Raw genomic sequence first — 22623 nt, 5'->3', positions numbered from 1 at the left:
TTCCCTCTCGAAAGTCTGCCTTCATGACACATGCCTGGGGATATGTGACTAATGCTGCATTTTTCCAATTTTGTCCTCTCCTAGATCTCTGAAATGATTTATTCTTGCTCAGTGACCCAGTAATTGTGTGTTACATTTAAGTGGTAAGATTTTTAGGCAGATGCCTGATGTGATCCTCGAATGGTCCCAATATTTTGCACAATTGTTTTCAATTTAGTACTATTCAAATTGTATTTGGGATGAGAAATGTGTTGTTTAGTTTTCTTTGTGTTTTGGGGGGAGGGAAAATCACCACAGATTTTTTTGTTGTTGTTTCATTTACACTTAGCTCCTAAAAATATTGCCCTCAGGATGGCTGCTTATTTGCCATGTCAAGAGTGTTTTGTTGGTTTCCTTTTAGAGAAAATCCACATACAGCCAATTTTCAGTTGGTTAGAGTGCCCCAAAGTTGTTTGCAAATTTTAAAACTCTCTTTTTCCCTAAACACCTTCAAAACAAAAGTAGAGTTCTATAGAGAGGTACTAAAGGAGATGAAATGGGGGAGTCTCAGCAGAAGGTACAGAAATCAGAAAACTAAAGTGAAACAAAGAAATGCATGGTTACTACTAGAATATTCATACTTTCAGAGAACTGACTTTCAAGTTGCACCTGACTTACATTTAACGTCAGTGATTTTTTTTTTCTTACTCCCACCATATTATGTACTTATACACTTAAAAACTTGTGGACATTAATAACTGTGCATTGATATGATAACTTACCACTTTATTTAATCCTGATTTCAGGACTGAAATAGGTCTGGTCTCACTATCCTCTTTTCACTACAGGGAAAATCGAGTCCTAGAAAGGATATGTACCTTCCCCTTGATTCTACAACAGATGTTTGGCAAATTCAAAACCAGAACTACATTCTCAAGAACTTCTTTTCCCACGACACCCACACATTGGCAGGCAGGTTGGGCAAAGAGACTGGAGAAAAACTTGAACAGGTAAGATTCGTTAAGATAAAGTCATCGCTACCAATATCCAGCATTAATTAACTGACTCATTACCGCAATAAGCTGTAAAACTTTCAGAGAAATTTTGATGACTTGTAACGAATAAGCCCACTGGATTCCATAATCTCTAAAATGTCAGCTGAAGTGATTTCATGGAACGATGAGAACTTCAGATAAATAATTGCTAATGGCAAGACGGCAACCATCAAGTTCAAAGAGGCCGGAGCTTGCAGGAAGGTGATTTCCCCTCCTCCTGCAATCCTAAAACCATGTAGCTGATTCTCTCTGTCCTTTATTTACTTTCTAAGCAGAGAACCTAGAACATTCTGCTATGTGAGCTGAAACTACCTCTGGTCGAGTGGCTGCCTGCCCCTGTTACAGATCTCCCCCAGTTTAGATAAATAAGCATTTAGCCTGAGGATTTGTTTATCTGGTTAGGAGTTAGGCTGCTTTTACCCTTCGCTCTTGCTGTGATGTCAGAAACTAAAATCTTCTTTCATGTCCTTGTTTTTGTCCCTCTGGATGTCTTTGGGTTTTCCTAGAGGCTCCTTCATTAGACTCTGAGGCTTGCAGTACTTGTCGCTACAATCTTCTGTTATTATCCAGAGCATTATCGCGGCGTTGGTGAAGTGTGGGGTTGGGAACAGTGTTCTGAAGTCTTACGATTAGATCTTGGTCTCCCATTTCATGTGAGCTGGGTATTTCCCTTCTCTAGGTTGGCTAGGCCGTGGTAAAACCCCAGTGGGTCAGGCTCTGGTAAAAATAGTTTCCCTTCGAGGGCAGGTCTTGTTAAAGAGAATGAACGGCTCTGGGAGCACCTCACCATGTCTACTTTTCCACTCTCCAAGAAGCAGGGAAGGATCTTTCCACCTCCATCCTGGGAACCTGATGGGGCTCCTGGAGGTAAAACTCACAAAAATGTGGGGGGCCCCTTAGGTGGGGCCTCCTAGGAGTTTTGCATTTTTAATCTTATCCTCTAGCAATTTGTTAATTACAGTCTGGGTTCTCTGACTCTGGTACCGGATTCTTCAAAGTCTTCTGCTCCTGGAACCTGGAAGTCCCTCTCTCCAGTTTGGGGGACAGTGGTTTGCCTTGTGACCTAGGTTCGCTGTAGGATCTGGGAAGAGTTGCAGGGGTTTGGTTTGTTCAATTTTATTCTTGTTGTATGGAGGGGCGTGACAACCTCTAAGCCCTTTACGTGTCAGGCTGGAAACCAAATGTGCCCCCAGTTTATATGGACAATGTTTCTTGTCCCCATGGCTCTCCCTAAACCCAACATCTTCCCACAGGAGAGTTGTGATCTCAAGTCTGAGGATTAATAAAATCAACGGGACTGAAGAGTCAGAATTAAACACATTGGGCAAACCAAAAGGCAGGCCCCCGACTTTGAAGCTGCCTCCCTCTTTTTGAGATGCTCTGTTTCCAAACTGTCCCACGGAGGGTAACGCAGCCCTTTCAAGCCCTACTGTTTGAAATGGGCAATGATAACGCAGAACATTCTATTATGCACAGGTCAGTTGCTTTTACAAATGGGCTGGTTGTTTGGGGCTGCCTCCTGGGAAGGCAATTGAGTTGTTCTATTTTGTAGGTATGTGTGTACAAAATGCATTTGCTCCACATTCTCGAGTGTGACATTCACAGATCAGTGCCTGTCAGTGCGAAGGAAGAAGAGAGTGATGTACACAAGTTACAGAAAGGGGATGTTGGGTTGGAGGCAAAGCAGTAAAAAGGAAGCATCACTCAAGTCCCCGAGGTCACCAACAGCCACCTGGGGCTCTACAGAAAGAGAATAAAGGGGACAGAGAGCAGGGGAAAAAAGTGGTCATCCTCTTCGGTCTTCTTTGGAGCTCTAGAAGAAGGAAAACGAGAGGACTGGCTCTATTTCTCTAAGGCGGTTCCTGTCAGACTCAAACCTGCCTCCCAATCACACAGTAAATCCTGTTAAAATGCAGATTCTGATTTCAAGGGTCTGCTCAGGATTCTGCCTTTTCAACATGCTCCCAGCTGGTGGGGACGGCACTGGGGTTTAGACCCCACTCTGAGGAGCAGGGGCCTCGCGCACCCTTGCAAAAGGACACTTCTCGGTTCCTTCCATGCATACTTCTGGAAACAGCAGCAACTACCACAGCCACCCACCTCGTTGCCTAAATATAGCGTCTGTGTTCTTAGCTCACTCAGGATGATCCCTTTTCCTGGACAGCTGCTGGCCTCTTCTCCATGTTTCTAAGCCAGCAGCTTCCTTCTGAGGCTCCCTCAAATCCCTTCCTTCGCTAGGACCCTGTCATCCATGGCTTCTTGAGCTCCAGTAGCTTCATTGGAACATGCTTGTCGCAAGCACACGTTGCTCTCGACCTTTTAAATCTGTTTGTCTCCCAACTCAAGTGTAAGCCTCCTGAGTACGGGGTATGTTTTCTCACTCTTTAACTCCCCAGGACCAAAAAAGAGCACTTGCTGCTTTTTTAGAAGAGTGTGCCCTGTAGTGAGAACAGCCCGGGGAGACTTGGGCTGTTCCTGGCTACGCCACTCCGCAGCTGTTGGCCCCGAAACAAAGCATTGCTCTTTGAGTTTCGGTGGTGGTGGTGGTGGCAGTGGTGGGGAGTGAGGGTGGGGGGAGTTGCAAGGGAGGTGGCGATGGGTGTAGGATGCTTCTACTTTGCATTATGCCACTTCGCTTGCACGAAAGACCTACATTACTGCCTGCTTTCTCTAACGGAAAGAAATTTGAATAGGATGTTTGCTTTTACCAAAAAAAAGTTGGCCAGCAAAAAGAGGGTTCAGAGTTTGTTCTGCAGCCAACCTTACAGAGGCAAGCAGGCACCGCAAAGGGTAAGAGCGGCCCCACCCAGCTCTCTGCCCTCGAACCCCACTCAGCATCCAGCCGCCAGAGCTCTGAGCTGTGTCTGTGAGCCTCTGTGATTCATCTCGATTTATTTTTTGCATCCATTAGCAAGTTGTGTCCTAAGGCATTTTCTAGAAAAACCTAAGAGAGGTTATTTGTTGGGTCTGGGAATGCTCAAAATTTTTTCCATGTGAATTCATGGTAAAAATTAATTAATTAATGGATTATTTATCATTTTTTTTTTGCTTGTAGTCATTTTTCCTTACGAAAGTTTTTATAGGAACGCTCTGCTTTCAGATAGCAGGGCAAATGCGTATTGCATTATTTGGTGAAGAGTTCTTTGATATGTGTGGTGACAAAATATCCAGTGAGCTGTGAGGTTAGCATTAACACCTCAGGGAAGATCAGTCTTATGTTAGGTGGTGAGAAACATAGGTGCATAGCCACCTAACGTGACCTGTGAATGCAAAAGGCATGTGCTTACGACCCTGTGTTGCTTTCACCAGCAACGTACAGGAAACTCTGGTTGGGGCAAGCTCTACAGATCGCCTGACCAGTTGGAAAGGAGACGCTAGGTCAGTCTCCGGGCAGAACAGATAAAGTGCACAGGAGGTGATGGGACAAGGCTGCGTAGGTGTGTCCATCCACATATGCAAATTTGAATGCCAGCTCCTTGCTAGTTAGCCGTGTGACCTTGGGCGAGTTTCCCAACTTCTTAATGTCAGTCAGGACAAAGGAGAATAATACAACCTACATCATAAGTTTTTTGAGAATTAAATGAAACTATGCATCTAAGAGAGTAAAGGGCCCGAGTCCAGTCAATGTGGGTTCCCATCTCATACTTCCGGGAGGGATGACACTTGGGAATGTTGCTGGGACGGGCCGTTAAATGAGGTCTAACTGTTTTGTGTTCTTCTGACTTGGTGAGTATCAAAATGGGACAACACCTGAGATCAGGTGGCTGGGGGACAGCGGGGAGAGGAGGACTAACTGGTCCACCTTTTGATTCCTTAGCAGGTGGTGGTATCATCACCAGGATCATCATCGTTGCCTTCTCCTTTTCCCTCCTCCTCCCCCTCCCTCCTTTCACTTCCTTTCCCCCTTTTTCCTTCTTCTTTCTGTCCTTCCTCCTCCTCTTCTTCCCCTTCTTCTTCTCCTCCTCTTCCTCTTCCTTCTCCTTCAAACCTGCTTTAAATGCAGGATAGATCAACCTTAAATGAAACAAATGACTTGTCCCTAGTAAACAGTTAATGTTTGCTCATAAAATGAATTGAATTGTATCAAACCCTTGGTTCCTCTGCAATTTGGTGGTTCTACCTGGTCTTTCTGAGCAACCTCTCATATAATGGACTTTGCTCAGAATGTAAAGACCTCTTCTGATATAATTTAAGTTCAACTTTGAATGCTTGGCTTCTACAAAACAAAGAGAAACATATCCTTGGTTGTTCTTCCCTTGAAGCAAGAGCTTATGGGAATGGTAGAGAATAAATATGGCTCCTCAACCCCTTTCAACAACACGGTACAGGAAGGCTGCATTCGACCACTCAAAAGGGGCTGAGCTGAGGACTTTTCATGGGTTTTCTTATATTACATACAATGCGGGAACCACTCGTTTAGGTGACTTAGTCATATGTAATATAAAAATAGTTGCTGGTTTTTCATCATAAAAAATACGAAAATCCCAGTATACGTCTTTAGTGTTTCTTGGTTGATTTCTTCCGGAGATGTAAATTGTTCTTGGGCAAGCCCAGAGAGTTTTCTTTAGATAAGAATTCACTCAAAACTATGTTGTATTTACTCTCAAGCAACATGACCTCAGGCTGTGGGTCCTGCAACTGCCACAGAGGGAAGCGATGTTATCACAGTGGACCCTCTGTCCTGATTCAGGAGTAATCCACTTTATGGAACCAGTGTCTTTAACTGAGGCCAAGGGATGAACACACCAGAAGCTGTGATCGGCTGATATCCAAGCTTTTCAGGCAGGTAAAGATCCTCTAGCAAAATCAAAAAGCCATTCTTGTGGATATCTCTCTCAAGGTCTTGGGGATTAACCTTCAATGTGTTTCCACAAAAGGAAAATGTTAAGAAACAAAATAAAGTGAAGAAGGGTTGGGATTAAAGGAGATTGCATTCCATTTTAAGCCCTGGGAAAACATCACATGTGCTAGTGAATTTGAGAAAGTCCAGTGGACTATTGGATAAGAGGAAATCAGCAGAGGTGGAGGTGGCTGGAAACATGGGAGCATTCAGGCTGCTGAGATAGATGGTGCCCAATTGAATGACTGGCCACCCATCCACTCGCTTCTCTGCAAACTGGCAGCTGGCAGCTGACAGACGCCTTCCTCACACAGGCTCTTGCTCAAGTGATAAGAAGTGAAAAGAGCTCAAGGCAGGACTATTTTGGGTTCCAGGGGATCTGGGTTGCTACAAGATCTGAGATTAGTTGTTGGGTTGGTGCCGGATGTCGTCCGGCAGCTCATCGTGAAACCTCGATGAGTTCAAGCCAGTTCTCAGAAATCAGCTGTGCATGTGGGCTACCGAAGAAGGGATTGGACTGTTCTGTTTCTCGGGGTTTCCCCACCCGCAGCCTAGTTCAGCTAAAAGGATAAGTGGTCTTGGCTCTGTGAGGAATGTTTTTTTTAGAGTTATCATGTTAAAATGCTACAGGCATCGCTCCTAGGAGTCCCTGAAGTGCCACTAATTCCAGGTCCAACACTTCCTGCCCATCATTTTGAAATGACACCCAAACACCATGTCAGCTTCTTACAAAATGCTCGGTTCATAAACACTAAGCTGAAGCATGATATGTCAGAGTCAGCTGAATTAGTGAAAAGTGTCCACAAAATGGTATAGGTGACATGTGGCCTGAGACTTGACTCCTGGAGCTTAGCAGCTAAGCCCACAGCCTCTGGAGCAAAGGAGTCTGTCTGCTACAGTCACAGTATATATTTAACTAGTTCTGCCGCTCCATGACCCTGGGAAAATTATTTAAATTTTCTCTGTCTCCATTTCCTTTTCTGTATCATGTGGTTGCTAATACCATGTAGTATGTTCCTTACACACAATACGTGCAAGATCAGTATTAGTTACTAGTATTGCTCTTATGGTTACTGCTATTATCACAGAAAAAGCCCCAGTGCATCAAATCATCATCAAAGATTGACTTAAGTATAGAAGACCAGAGTTCTTGCTGGATTAGACTCCGGGGCCAGGCTTTCGTAATAAAGAGGAATAGTGATCACGGATGAATTATTATTAAGTAGAAAGAATGTCATTTTTTTATTTGAAGAGAGAGCTTAGAACAACTATTTCCAAATTTAGAATGTTCCCATTTCCCAGGTTGTAGACTGAGACTTTCGGAGCTGGAATCCACTCACTTATGACACGGAGTCTTTGCATCCCAGGTTTGCAAGCCTTCAGGGTCATCTAGCTCATCCACTGTGGGGTCCAACTCCTGCCTCAGATGGTGTCCATGGTGTCCACCTGCATTTTCCACCACATCTTTTGTCTTTCTTCTTGTCCTCCCCCAAACCCTCATGAGGTGGCAACACACATCCAGAAACTTCTGCCCACAAAGAAGAAAAGGCCAAAGAAATTCAGATTGAAACAGCAAGTGGTGTGGAGATGCCAAGGGAGGGTGTGCTGATGTTTTGTTTTGTTTTTTTCCCAACTTTTCAAAAATAGGAAAAAAAGAAACCTAAACAGCAGCTTAGTATATCAGTGGTATTAGTAGATTTTTCTTGTGTACTCTGGGCCAAAAGAAATTACACTAATGGATGAGTCTTAATCACTCTCCTTGTTTGTGGAGTAAACTCTATTAACCACTCTTAAGTGGCAGGAGAGCCCAGGGGTGTAGTAACTCTTTTTTTTTTTTAGATTGAAAAAATGAGATCAAAAAGAACATACTAAAATTCTTAGATATACGAATCTTCTTCTGAAACCAAAAAGTCCTACAGCAGTGAGAGACTTGGTGTAACAATTACATTTATATAAAAATACTTTTATAGAAAAAAATTTAAAAATTAGCAGAAAATAAGGTCAGGATGTACCAGCTGGGTGTAGTGGTGGCTGAAAAAGCTGATGTGATCTCTGGCTATGTAAGTCCATGTATACAGAGTCTCAAAATGGGGAAGTTCTGGTTTTGCTGCTCTCTGCCATGGTCAGAACACACTAGAATCTTATATTCTTATAAGAGTACCATACTCTTCAAAGAACTATGGACACATTGGACCACAATCTGAGGAGACTGAACAGGGTAGGGAGGTAATGTTAATTGAGGTCATGTGAGAAATAGCTGAAAAATCTGGAAAAGACCCAGAATAGAGACAGAGATACCTTCAAATGTCCATGAGTAAGGCTATATCTCTGTGAGGACAGGGGTGGAATGCAGACCAGTAATTACATAGTAACAATGACTGAGAAGTGATTTTGTGTCAGGCAGAAGCCAGGTAGTACATGGATTAATTTATGAGAAAACAGACTCAAAGTTCATAGTTGGGATACAAGCTCAAGCAGTCTGACTCCAAATTCCATATTCTTAATTACTGTGCTATCTTGCCAGTGCAGCAGGATATATTACAACTCAATTAAAGAAGAACTCTCTAAATGGTCCAGGGTGTTTAAAAATGATATGTTACTTTAATAAAAAATTAGTGAGCCCCCACCACTGGAAGAATCTTAGGGAGCCCTTGGATTCTTGGAGGCTAAGGCAGAGTCATGGGCCACTGGCTGAACTCTAGCCGGTGAAAGTGAGAGAAAGTGGTACTCGCCACATCCAGGCTGTGCTTGAACCCCCCCTCCCCCACCCCCCAATGTGGGATCCTTACTCACGCTCTTGCCCCATCTGCTGACTGAAAGGGGGAAAACCTTGGTTATCAAAAGGACAGAGCCATGAGACAGAAGGAGCTTGGGTCCCTGAATGACCCAGCCCCCTTCTGCTAATCTGCATTCAACTAAGGCATGAGTGAGAAATGAACATCACTGTGATGAAGCAATGAAATTCTGAGGTTGTCTGTTAAAGCAGTTACTCTGCTCTGACCAATATGAAGAGTATACTGTGAGGAGAATCCAATGACTTGATGAGTGGTTGAAATACTTACTATGTTAAAGGTCTACTCAAACTTGACATTTTCTAACTTTTAAATAATAAAAGCAAAGTGCATTTTGAGAATATCCCAGTAAAGAAACATATAACCCAGGGTTCCTAGGTGGCTCAGTCAGTTAAGTGTCTGCCTTTAGCTCAGTCATAATCTCAGGGTCCTGGGATCGAGTCTCAACTTGGACTCCCTGTTCAGTGTGGAGTCTGCTTCTCCTTTTACCTCTCCCCCTCTCTTATGCTCTTTCCTCTTGCACTTTTTCTCTCTCTAATAAATAAATAAGCAAATAAATTAAAAAAAAAAAAAGAAAGAAACACACAACTCAATGATCAATATATTCCTGGGCAAACAAAACAGAACAAAATCTAGAACTCAAAAACAAACAAATACTTGGCTTACATGTATCTGACCATCTAGGCTCAAGACCAACATGTTAAAAATTAAAAAGTATGAACAAGAATAAACTATAGGTAGGGAGCCTGGGTAGCTCAGTCGGTTACACAACTTGCTTTGGCTCAGGTCATGATCTTGGGGTCCTGGGATCAAGCCCCGAGTTGGGCTCCCTGCTCCACAGGGAGTCTGCTTCTCCCTTTTCCTCTGCCCCTCCTCACCCCCTACTCATGCTTCCGTGCTTGCTCTCTCTCTCTCTCTCTCTCTCTGTCTCAAATAAATAAATAAAATCTTAAGAAAAATAAAAAAAGAATAAACTACAGGTTTGATCTTCTAAGTTACCGCAAGCAGTGAGTTTGGAAACACATTTCTTCATTGAATCATAGCCAGTCACGTATCAACACCACTGTGCCAGGCAATTTGCTAGAGATTAAAAACAAACTTACATGAAACCCCATGCTCTGTATTTGAAGAGTTCATGATATAAGTCAGTGGTCTTTAAAGTTTTGAGAATATAAAATTAACCCAGAAACCAGCTAAAAATGAGGATTTCTGGGCCCACTTCCAGAGACACTAATTCAGAGGGGGTGACAAGGGACTGTTAATCAATACCTAATACAATGTTTGTCACATAGTACCCACCCAGGAAACAGCTTTGATAAATGAATGACTGAATTTAAGAAACATGCCCGGTCATTCTAATGCAGAAACTATGAACCACTTTCTCAAGAGAAGACCATCCAGGAAAAAAACTGAATCAGAGATCAATTAAGTAAGATGCTTTGGCTGTGTAGTTCAAAATACTCTGGAAAAAAAATCAACACTACTTCTTTATGAAGCTGACACTTATTTCCTTTTAAAGAATCTGAATTTAGTCTTAAAGTAAGTAAGAAAAAGTCTGGAACCAGAAGGGAAGTAGAGACATATCCAGGAATTTTAAGCAGAATGAGGTCATAGGAAGCTGTTCTTTTCCTGCATTTTTTTTTTCTTTTTCTAAGCAGGAAAATTCCACCCAAGAAGCAAACCAGTTGATCTCGCACCTGTGCTCCTGTGTCTGGCACTTATCTGGGTCAAGTCCGGGAGAGCAGCCCCCAGGCCCTGGAAATAGACAACCCACCCTTTAGCTGGGACACAACTGCACGTACAGCAGTTCTTATCACCAGACGTTCTTGTCCAGCATCCGTCTGGGAGCAGATTCCATGCCATTTTGGCAGCATACCAGACTGACAAAATTACCCAGGGCTGGCTATCTGACAAAAGCATCCTTTCCTTCCTATATCTGCCTCTCCATCCCAGATCCATGAGGAACCTTGAAGGTGCCCTTGCAAATGTATCTAGTGTGTTTTGCTTTTAAAAGCATCTAATAAAGCAGCCTATGGATTCAGACCACCCAGTCTCAGCTTTTACTGAGAGTTTCCTAGGCTTGGGCCCTGAGACCAAAAACATAACTGTTTTGTGCCTCAATTTACTGATCTGTAATTTGAAGATACTAGCAACACCTACCTCATGGGGTTCTTGGAAGGATTAAATGTGGTAAAGCACATTGCCTGGCACACAGGAAGTTTGGAGAAAAGGGTGAACCATGACTGGATGTCACCTGGTGGGAATTCTAGCCTTTTCTTTGGCCAGCCCACCGCCCCAGGAGAGTCCTGACTTCAGAGTTGCATGCACTGTGCCGAGGCTGTCTCAGGGAGGATTCTGGATCCCTGCTTCCTAGTGTGGGTCCTGTGCTTTCCACTAAGCTTTCCCACATGTGGCACACATGGGCTATTGGTGGTCCCCAGCCTGCCTCATTGTGAGCCTTTGTGCTAGGGCTATTATTTGTGGCCACTTTTCATAGAGGAAGGTGCCACTGTTGGATGCCTTGATGAAAGAAACACAGAAAAGCACGATTTTTCAGATTAATTCATAGACTAATTCTTAACCTTTAAGTTATCTCTCTTGATCTTAGAGCCCCACATTGTGAATTTTAATTATCTTTGTTCTACAGTGTCCATGCCAGTCTCTTCCTGTGTCATACAGGATAACTGAGGCATGAATGACATCTTTCAAAAAGCACCTGCAATTCTTTTTTGCCACGCACTTACAGATTCTTCTCGTTACTTTCAAAAACCCACTGAAATGTTGTTCTGTGTCTTTTGCAAATGAGGAAGTTAATATTCAAATGCATTAAGTATCTTGTCCAAGGTCTCACAGCCAGAAAATAGAGAAGTGGGATTTGAATTAAAGCTCTCTCACTGCACAGCATATGCTCTTTTCAAGGCACCGGAGAATGAATGCTTGAAACAGCCTCCTTTCCTACGTTTCAGATGTTTACTGAATGCCTGTTGTCTACTAGGATCTTGAACTCACTCTGTAAGATTGCCTGAAGCCTGCTGATCGCTTGTTCATTGACCTTCACCACTGTCTGTGGGCCTTTACTCTCCTTTGGTAAAATAATCTTTTATTAAAAATGATTACTTGACTATAAATGGATAAATCCCACAGCTCACGCTCACCAACATGGCTAATGTCAGGATGCAATGTCTGACATTATGCAAAAAGTCTTCATAGCAAACAGAACCGATGGGCAAACTAACTAGGTAAGGCATCTTTATAAATTGGCTAGCCACGTTTCAAGAGGTTATTTCTTAGAGTTGAAATTTATATTGACTATCTGGGAGCTTCTCCAGATAGTATTTGGGATCTAGGTGCTGGCAGGTGGCTATTACCACCCAATTTATCAATATTAGTTGAAGGACAATGGTCTTCACTTTTCTTAGGTGAAGTATATGAGTACATTTTCAGAGTAAATTTAGTTATTTTTTAAATTTTTAAAAAATTTTTTAAATTTAGTTTTTTTTTATTCTTTGTTAGAATTAATAATATTCTTTAACACTTTGCCTCCCATAAATGAACAACTTGATTGTGATCACTAGTTCTTTTTTCTCCCTTATCCTATCAGAGGAGTTGTAGGTGGAATTCAGCATGACTGGCCAAGAATAGAAAAAGGGTTATATTTGACTGGGAAAGTGGAGGAAAAACTTCAGTGAGACTTAAAATACTGTCTATTTATTGAACACTAGTTATGAACCCTGTTGGAAATTTGAAAAGTAATATATGTTCTCTTTCTGGGTCTCAAACATCTAGGATCTAATTGAAGAAACTGGACTAAAACATCAAATACGATCAAACAACACTCTGTGTTAGAATCTCCATGAGCCAAAGGCTTTGGCACAGATACTTGGTAATATGAGAAGTCAGGAAAAGGAGAAATTTCTGTGGGTTAGCGTGGGTTGGGAACATGAGATGGGGAACTGACGTGTGACTGGAGAAAGGGCAAGATTCAGATAAATGAACCCGAGAAAGAGAAAGAGGGAGAGGAAGATAGAGAAAGACATGAGGAAAAACACGTTGCCCGGAGGAAGAAGAGAAGCACATTGTCAGTGGACTTTGCTCTAGGGAAAGCAATGGCAATTCTTCTCTTTTTTCTTTTCTTTTTTTTTTTTTTTCAAATTTTTATTAATTTGACAGGGAGAGAGAGAGATTGCAAGTTGGCAGAGAGGCAGGCAGAGAGAGAGGGGAAAGCAGGCTCCTCGCTGAGCAGAGAGCCCAACACGGGGCTCGATCCCAGGACTCTGGGATCATGACCTGAGCCGAAGGCAGAGGCTTAACCCACTGAGCCACCCAGGTGCCCCGGCAATGGCAATTCTTAATAGGCAATTCTTAACAGAGAGCATTAAACACAATGCCCTCTGCCCTCACTGGTATGCTCAGAAATTCAAGAGTGGAAGTTCAGGCTTATATGACAGCAAATATATTTATAGAAAAAAAAAGTAGCCAGTAAATATTTACTCCAGTTTTTTTTTTTAAAGAGAAATCTATTCCACACTATGAAATATTTGTGAAAACCCTGGTTTCAAAATACTTGCTCTACTTCTCCAAGCCACACGAAGGAACACTTCTTTTTTTTCTGCCAAAATGCTCTAACCTAAGGTAGCCAGCTTCCCAATGTGTCTACTCTTAAGCTCTCTTTGGTGCCACATATCTCTGGTCTTTAACTAAACCTACTGGATGATGTTCTTACAAAGATATTCATGTGATTTAGTGTCTACTTCTTCATAAACTTTACCAGGAATAGCATTTCTGAGCATTTCCATGAATCAAAATGGTCTTTCTCTCTCCTACACTTTCTTTCTCCCCAGCTCCAGCTTCTGCTAAGGCCATTCCCAATGTATAAGACATATGAAGACTACAGACAAAATACTTTGTTTCCTTAATAGTCACGAAAATTTTCAAGGTACTTGTATTAGTACAGGGAGATTTAACCTGCTTCTGAGATATATTCAAATTTTATATGTATTGTATTAAGATGAATTTCCTCTCATGTTCAGAAACATGAGAAATTAGGGTCCTGCCCAATTCTGGAAGGTCACCAAGAAAGTAATAATACCATTAATGGTAATAACAGACTGTTAATTATTAGATGTGTATTTCATTCTGATAGCATAAAGATTATCTGGGAACTTATTAAAAATGAGTATTCCTGGGTCCAACTTCAGAGACACTAATTCAGAAGGTGTGGGTTTCACAGTACCTACCACCTAGCCTTCATAACACAGATATGAGGGGATTATAGCTATACCTACTTAGTAAGATTGTTGGGTGATTTAAGTGCAATTTTACACGAAAGAAACCAGTAAGCCTTACATGCTTCACACAGAAATCAACCAACTTCAGTTATAAAGAATCTTACTATTCAAATATTTGAGTGCTTGACTCAGCTGAGAAACACCACCAAAAGTAGACTATTTTGACAGATCAAAATCTTTTGGCTATTTATGTCCAATGTTTAATGTCCCTAAATTAAACCCTTATATTAATATTCCACTTTTGGGTGACCTCCATTCAATAGTAATTGTGTCCCCAAACATTGGATGTACTTTTAACTGAGTTTCATGTCACTTTTTGTCAACTTTTTTTTCAACTGTGAGTCAGCTTAAAACAAAAGAAAACAATGCATTTTCTCTCCACTATTCACCAAGTTAGTGGAAAGTTGACTTTATGAGTAAAATCCTAATATATGAATGTTCTCATTTTACTCGCTAAGGACATAAGAACTTGACTATTTTGTAGCAAAGAATTAGAATGGTATGAAACTATATTACAAATATCATTAAGTAATAGAATGTATTTTCTTTCATCTACCTGCCTTTTTTTTAAGTGAGTTATTTAACTTAATTTTTTTTTAACAAAACTTTCTCCAGTTATGGAGTCTATAAATGACATTATGGTATTGCCACAGATTCTCGCCAATTTATAAGATTATAACCTAGGCTTAATATCTTTTATAAGCTATAAATTAAACAAAGACCTGTCTGGATAAGGACAAGCACACATAAGTGTTGCCCATCTTAGAATATTTGAGGCCTCCCATGAGAAAATCAGTAACTGCTTATTTCTTAGGACCAAGGATCTAACGTTCCTTAAGTCACCACCACACTTCACACTTATCTCCACGTGGAAATAGGTGGAAATTCACTGTTGAACTTTAGTGTGAATGACACCTCTGTCACAACTTCACAACCCCTATCAGAGCCCTCAGAGAATCTTCTCACATGGCACCAAACAATAACTTTAGGAGGTGATATTCCTAGAATGAACTGGTTTCTAAAATCAAAAAGCATAATAGTTATGGCGAGTGCAGAAGAATGAGGTAACATTCCACAGGAGGGAAAGTCTAATGCCACCAAAACCCAAAAAAACAGTATAACCTACCAAGATGGTCCAGAAACTCAGGAAAACACAGGAAGAGATAAATAATTTGCCTTTACACCAAGCTCTTTGACCTGGTCTTTATTTTGATGATAGACTTTCATGCAGATTTTCTAGTAAAGTTATTTGTGAATCAGATGGTGGGGTTCTCAGTATTGGGGGTGTGAGACAGAAGGAGCAACCAACCCTGCATGGCCGGGGCTAAGGAGATTCCAGGGATGTGGGACATTTAGTGTTAAAACCGGAAATGTCTCGGGCACACCTGGATGCATTGGTCTCCTGCCATGAGCCTCCCCATCTCAACGGCTGACAGAACCTTTACCAAGCTTTCCAACAAGTTGCTCCACTGCTCAACAAAACTTCCCTAAAGTGCAACAAAAGCAAAGGCTTTGTTGATGTTTCTTCAGTTCCCTTCTTTGGCATTTGTTCCTTCTTTTCAGTACTCCTGTTTGTTGAGGGACCCAATGTTGTTTCCTTCCCTAGATCTGTGCTAGTTAACCTTTCTTTTAGCTCCTTCCCAAACCACTTCTATTATGTCAAAGTAAAATAGTCCTGCGTCACAATTGTTCATGGCCTTGTTTCTTGCCATACGAAGATAGGAATCAGCTTTCTTTCTTTTTTTTTTTTTTTAAAGATTTTATTTATTTATTTGACAGACAGAGATCACAAGTAGGCAGAGAGGCAGGCAGAGAGAGAGGAGGACGCAGGCTCCCTGCCGAACAGAGAGCCCCATGTAGGGCTTGATCCCAGGACCCTGGGATCATGACCTGAGCCGAAGGCAGAGGCTTTAACCCACTGAGCCTCCCAGGCACCCCCAGCTGCTCTTTCTAATGTTTCGCTAGATGAGAAGCATCCTCTCTCAGGTTATAAAAACTACATGGGAAAACGTGACCTTTAAGGTCATCCTCAGGAAGAAAACATTTTGGTCGTAAGAACAGAGGTAGGGGGGTTGGGGGGAATATTCTCTCAAGTAGGACTCTAACCACCTGGGATAAACTGTCTACCTCTTACCTACATACCTTCCACAGCATGGCACCACCTGACATACTCAGTAGATGGATATGAGATAAATGCCAAAATTCACAATGGTTAGATTCATTAAAAAGGCATTACATCAAACCTTTGTGAGAGTCTCCAGCTTTCTTCCATTCTAAATACACGTCTGTTATAAATGGATCTCGAAAGCATAAGTGCCAAGGACGTCTACATCCATGAATATTTCAATGTCTCTCATGAAATATGTTACCATCATTACCCGCACAATAGTATGGACGGTATTCTGCACAAACGAGGCACTCAATAATTATTGATTGACCAATGAAGGGTCATTATCTAATGCACTATGATCATTTATGCCAAGGGCCCACAGGAATCAGCATGATCCCATAGGCGTCTCTCTCTCTTTCTTTCATTTTTTTTTTTTTTTAACTTTGAGAAAGAATCAGATAGTGGCTTGTCTTGGGCTATTGTAGGGAAATATGCTAATAGCATAAATAAGGGGTCATAGGAAAGAAAGAATGAGAAAAAAGAATGAACAGAAGATCAGAAGCAAGCAAATCAAACCTATTAAAACCTGATTTTTTTTTTTTACATGAAAATGCACATTCACTTAAAGAAAAGGATTCCAAACAGCAAGACTTCTCTGTCCTTGGCAGCAAAAAAGCTAAACTGCCTTAGGAGATGAAGAGTAGAGTCAAAGCTGGAGCCCCTGAAACGTTAAACAAAAGCCAATTTACATTTCATTTAAGAGAAGCAAACAGATGGGCCAAATAATTTCAAAATCTAGTTTACAATGAGAAGAAGAAATCTGGAATCCAAAGTCAAATGAGTCGGAAAGAAAAAGCAAACCAATAAGAAGAAATAAACACATACAGAAGCTATGACCACCTCCCTTGGCTGAGGTAGTTTTGGAACTTCTCATTCTCCCCAGCTTCTTCTCATGTCGGGAATGGAGAAGGGGGTGGGGCAGGGGCAGGCTGAACACTTTGGGGACTGTCCCTTCCCCAGACAGCACCAAATTCATAGATCACAAACTCCAGGAGAGTGCAGAAATCTTAGTAACAGCCATAGTTTCCCTTCATCTCCAATATGACTTGAAAACAACCCTTGAAAGCGTGCTTTAGAATATCTTTGCATCCATTAATTCAAACCATGTGAAATGGCAGTTCTCACAGGTTAAAAAATGAATGCATGTTGGCGATTTCAAATGCTTGAACCTAATACATTATGGTTTTGATTACAGAAATAGTAAGATCCGAAACATGCAGTTAAATATAAAATCCGGTACATTCCTACTTCTGTGCTTCCAGAAGTTCCCTTTGGTCACTAATTACTTCTGACACAGGGTGTGGACTTCAGGTCCGGAGCCCACAAGGTCCAGGTCTGGGCTGTTCCTCTGCCCCTCGTTAGTTCAGCTGTCTCATCCATCACCACCGGCTGAGTTTTCACATGACACATCTGTGTGGTTCCACTTTCTCTTGTTGGGATGATTTCCATTCGTCGGGCTTCGATGGCTTTATCTGTATACTCGACACACTGGTTCTAGTTTCCAAATGAGTATTGCTGTTGTCATGACTATTGGTGCTTACCCAGAGTCCACACCTCTCTCCTGCTCTGTCTCTCCAGGACACCTCTTCCCTTTCTCCTATGCTGCCATCTCACTACGGGTGCTACCTGACTGCATCTCTCTTTCTTCACTTCGCCACGATTCCATTGCTTGGTGTCCTGTACGCAGAGGTGCCCCTTTGTCTTTCCTCTGAAATCTCACAGTTTGAGAGGCCAACTTTTTAGCAAGACTACCGAGGAGAGAATTTCCCCATAAGAGAAACAAAGTCACTGTCATTCTCACTTCCTAGTTTCGTGGAACAAGACCCAAAGAACCCATGTCGTCAGCACTTGTAGCTGGAGTTCAAGTTCAGGCTGAGCTGGGATGATCAAATTGAACTTCTGAGTGCTGATGGAATCCTTTGGGTAGCTATACAATTAAGCAGACAGACCACCTACAAGCCTTCACTATCAATTACATCAAAAACTAAGGGGAGACTAATCACTCTATGTTATATATTCCTATCAACTCTAGCTCAAAATTCAGCATTTGTTTATGTGGAGTTGCGTGATGGCCACATGAAGGGGGGGAAGGGTAATGCAGTGCTCGTGGGGGATGGGGCAACATTTAGGCAACCCCAGGTCATTATCCTGTGGCTTTCAAAGGTTCAACAAGAGGATTTTATCACAAGTCACTCTCAAGATCCCTCAGAAGTTGTGAAAAAAATTTCCAATATCCATTTCTTTATTAGATGACATTTGATGAATAAAATTGGGGTAATTTTAAATTATTTATAATTTTAAATAAAATAATTTTAAATTATTAAATTATTTATTTAAAGTATTTAAATTAAATTATTTATTTAAAGTATTTAAATTAAATTATTTAAATACTTTCAAACACTGACCCTCATTTTTCTCCTGGCAGTAGGGCTCCAAAGTCAAAGCCATAGGGAAGTTCTGGTATAGGCAATAGGGGACCGCACTGTCTGTAGAAAATCTGAAACCAATAATAATCCAGTCTGTTATCATGATTGCTTTGCATCATGATTCTAAACAATACTGGTGGTAATTTTACTCTTCCCTGAAAAAACTGTCTTTCTTTGGTATAACTTTTAAATAATTTTTGTGGTTCCTACTGAGATGCATAATATATGAATAAGCTTCAAATGAGCACATTTTCATCATTTACCTTTTTTATTTTTTTAAGATTTTATTCATTTATCTGACAGAGATCACAAGCAGGCAGAGAGAGAGAGAGGGAGGAGGAAGCAGGCTCCCCGCGGAGCAGAGAGCCCAACGTGGGGCTCTACCCCAGGACCCCGGGACCACGACCTGAGCTGAAGGCAGAGGCCTTAACCCACTGTGCCACCCAGGTGCCCCTCATCATTTACCTTTTTTTTTTTTTAAAAGATTTTATTTATTTGTCAGAGACAGAGGGAGAGAGAGCGAGCGAGCACAGGCAGACAGAGAGGCAGGCAGAGGCAGAGGGAGAAGCAGGCTCTCTGCCGAGCAAGGAGCCTGATGTGGGACTCGATCCCAGGACCCTGGGATCATGACCTGAGCCGAAGGCAGCTGCTTAACCAACTGAGCCACCCAGGCGTCCCTCATTTACCTTTTAATAAACATTGAATCTGACATGAAAATTCTTGTGGAAAAAGTTCAGCTATACAATCAGTCTCTAACTCACATGGACTCAGGGACATGCTGGGGGCAAGTTCATGACCCTCGTCTGTGTAATAATACCCACAAATCACAGATTTGTGTGCATTATCATGCATTCCCACTGCCAAATCACAGATTCAAAATCCTCGAGAACAATACAGTAATTATAAAGACAAAAAACTGAACTAGAGTTGCTTCAATTCTGTCCTTCTGTGAGAGGGCTTGGAATTTTTTGTGTCAAAAATATCGAACAGTGAAACAGAGTAGGAACTGCAAGTTGGAATATTTTCATGTTTTAAACACAAAAATTCAATACGTGAACTATTTTTCTAAGCTTCAATGTTATCATTAAAAGTATGATTTTTCTTCTTTTTAAACTTGGCATCAGGAAAGAGATCAGTATTGTGGCTGTGACAGGGATTCTTCCTGGAAATAAATTCATGGAGGAGAGGAAGAGGGCGCTGGGAATTCTGCAGCCTGGGCATCACACACACTGCCCGCTGCTGCTTCTACAGAATGCTGACAATGAAGCTGGGACCTCGCTTTCATTTTCGCCCTTCTTGGAGGCTCTGTGACAGGTGTCTGAGCCTGGGCCGCTGGAGATTTGGAAGAGGAACCTCACTCTAAGCAGAGACCTGAGCAAAACCCAGGATCTTGACCCCCCCATGGCAGAAGTCCCTCAGTTGTTATTAGCAAATCTTTCAGAAGCCGCATGGAATGACTTGGAGGTCGACCTCAGATTTTAAAAATATACACCTTGCGTTCATTTGTATTATTAAAATATATAGAAAAATAATGTTTAAACGTACTATGAAAAATATATTATCTGTGAAAATTATCAGCCTGCAGACTTTACACGGTGCTGGGGAAAATGAGGCTGGGTGTGCCCACGTAGACATCTGAAAGACCGGAAGACAGCGGAGCACTGTGCGAAGAGCCAAGGCCCTCGCTTCTGCTCAATTTCATGTGCCAAGCCCACTCAAGGGGGTGGCTGAGTCTGCCTCTCATCCACAAATCATTCCTGCCTCACCTTGAGACGAGGTGAATAAAGAACAATGCCTGTCTCACGGGAGCTCCGCGAAGCAGCCAGCTCTATACACAGCAAAAAGAGAGAGAAGCTATCTAGAATGTTCTTGTTTTCTAAAGATGTTCAAAGGCAGAAGGCACGTGTGAAAAATCCCGTGAGGAAAGAACCAGGAGCACTGACTGAGGAATGGGTGCCCACAGGTCCTGATCTGCCCGGAACAGCCCTAATCACCCACCCTTTATCCTCAGAAGGTCCCCCATCTGGAAAACACTACAATAATTGTGAGGATTAAGTAGTAGAACTTAGCTCCATTTCATAAAGGAGAAAAATAAGCTCAGAAAGCTTAAAATGCCTTATTGATGATCCCATGTATAAAGTAGCAGAAACTCTGTCCTGTCCCAAAATCTTTTTATGGATAGCTGACAGGGATGGCAAGAATCTCCTAAAAATGCTAGTTTTTCTTATTTTGCTCTGGCCAAGACCAGATTGTAGGTACCTCTGTAGATTTTCTCTGCAGCTACACTGGGGCTCCAGAAGGATATCTGCAATCTCAGAGCCACCGATGAGGCAGAAAATAAAAAGCCAGAGGACAAGCAGCCCCAACGCTAGGCTCAGAATCAGGCAGGTGTTTTTGTTCTTAGTCTGGTCATCTGAAGATACACAGCTGGGTGATTGCCAAACCATTGGTTACCTAGGTCTTTCTATTCCATTCTGCTCTGATTTCTTGACTACTCTCCTGTGGTCTTCCCTGACCATCTCATCAGGAGTCTTTTAGCTGCAAGAGACCTAAACCCAGATCAAATGGCAAGGAATTATGAGCTCAGAGAACTGAGAGGTCCCTGAGTTGGATCCAAAACTAGTGTTGGATGCAAAAACCAAACAATGTTACAGAACTTGGCACCTCCCTCCCTACCTCTTTCACATGCTTCCCACTCTACTGGATTCCTTTTCAGATGGGTTCTCCCCAGTGAAGTGGCAAAACAGCTGTTGGCAGCCCTGGGCTCCTAACACAATCTAAGTATTTCCTCTCCTCATGGTGCAGCCCAAAGCCTGGCATTAGGTTTCACTGGGCTGCCCTGGGTCAGGTGCCCATCCCCAAGGAGAGAGGAGTCGATGCCAGGAGAGCTACAGAAACCAGGCGCGGGTGGAAGACAAAGTTTGCGACCTGTCACCCAATTTTACAAATGACTAGTTTTTAAGGTGAGTGTTAATACATATAGGCCAGAGAATATTTTTAACATTAATTCTGAAGTCACACTAATTTTATTTTTTCTTGAGCAGCAAGATATGTGTCAATGCAGCTTCTTCCGGAAAGCAGTGAGAGAAAAATCCAGTTTCCTCTCAGACAGCAGATCACGAATGAACACTTGGAAAAGGAAAAATATCAAATGTTGCATCAAAGTACCTTGGAATTTTGGCAATATTTGTAAAATGAAAAAGAATCCAAAAATATTTGTTCAATTGTGTTTCTTTTTCCAGATGTGGACAATAAACTAACTATACATTAAAAAAAATTCAACCTTTCACAAAGCAACCATTAACTCGCTCTCTGAATGGAGTTTTAAAAGAACAACATGTGGGGGGGCTGAGGATTAAAAATGAGATGCCCACATTCAAACCTTAAAAATATACAGAAAAGGCTCTTCTGTGCCTCATACTGTCACACAACTCTTTTATATTGATTCTGTGACCTCCCCAGAGAAGACCTTTGAATGTCACTGATTTCACTGATTACTGAATCTCTGTCCCTTTATACAGCTTTATATATATATTTTTATGTTGAATTTACTACTTCCTAATGTTATATTACATATTTATTTTTTTATTTTTTTCACTTGTCCTTTTCCCTTCGTGGCATAGAATCTCTGAGAGCTGGTCGTGTGGTCTGTTTACTGCCATGGTCTTGGGGGCTCAGTAGAGAGGGGCACATAGGAGGTGTCAACAGCCGTCTGTTGAAGGATTAACTGTAGAACGGACATCTGGAAACATGACTGATAATCAAATTTAATCACAAAAAAGGATAAGATCTGTAATTGCATTTTATCGCTTTAAGTTTAAATTTTAAAAATTGAGCCTGGTGGAAATTTCTACCAGTTTCTCGACCTACAAAACTCTGACTTCAGGCTGCTGAATATGATCTTGAACACAAGTGTTTTTGGTAAACAAAACAGCTGTTGGTGTCTATTTTCCCCAGTGGTTATCTCACGGTTGGCCCATTCTTTAGATATTTTCAATGAAAAGCAAAAACAAACAAAAAAAAAATCCAAACTTCCAACTTGCAGGCACCAGGAGGAAACCTAATTGATGATG

At 41.7% G+C, this 22623-nt stretch overlaps 1 long non-coding RNA gene across 1 annotated transcript; it reads left to right on the top strand.

Moving 5' to 3' along the window:
- The first annotated feature begins 1811 nt into the window (after positions 1-1811).
- On the top strand, positions 1812-21768 carry LOC309869007. Its single transcript, XR_014313926.1, has 3 exons — positions 1812-1901; positions 21356-21513; positions 21595-21768. It is a non-coding gene; the product is annotated as an uncharacterized lncRNA (long non-coding RNA).
- Positions 21769-22623: the final 855 nt, after the last annotated feature.

The sequence above is a fragment of the Mustela nivalis genome (genome assembly GCF_964662115.1).
Source record: "Mustela nivalis genome assembly, chromosome: 7".
NCBI classification, from domain to species: Eukaryota; Metazoa; Chordata; class Mammalia; order Carnivora; family Mustelidae; genus Mustela; species Mustela nivalis.
The sequence above is the reverse complement of the archived record's forward strand: the minus strand, read 5'-3'. Positions and strand labels throughout refer to the sequence as shown.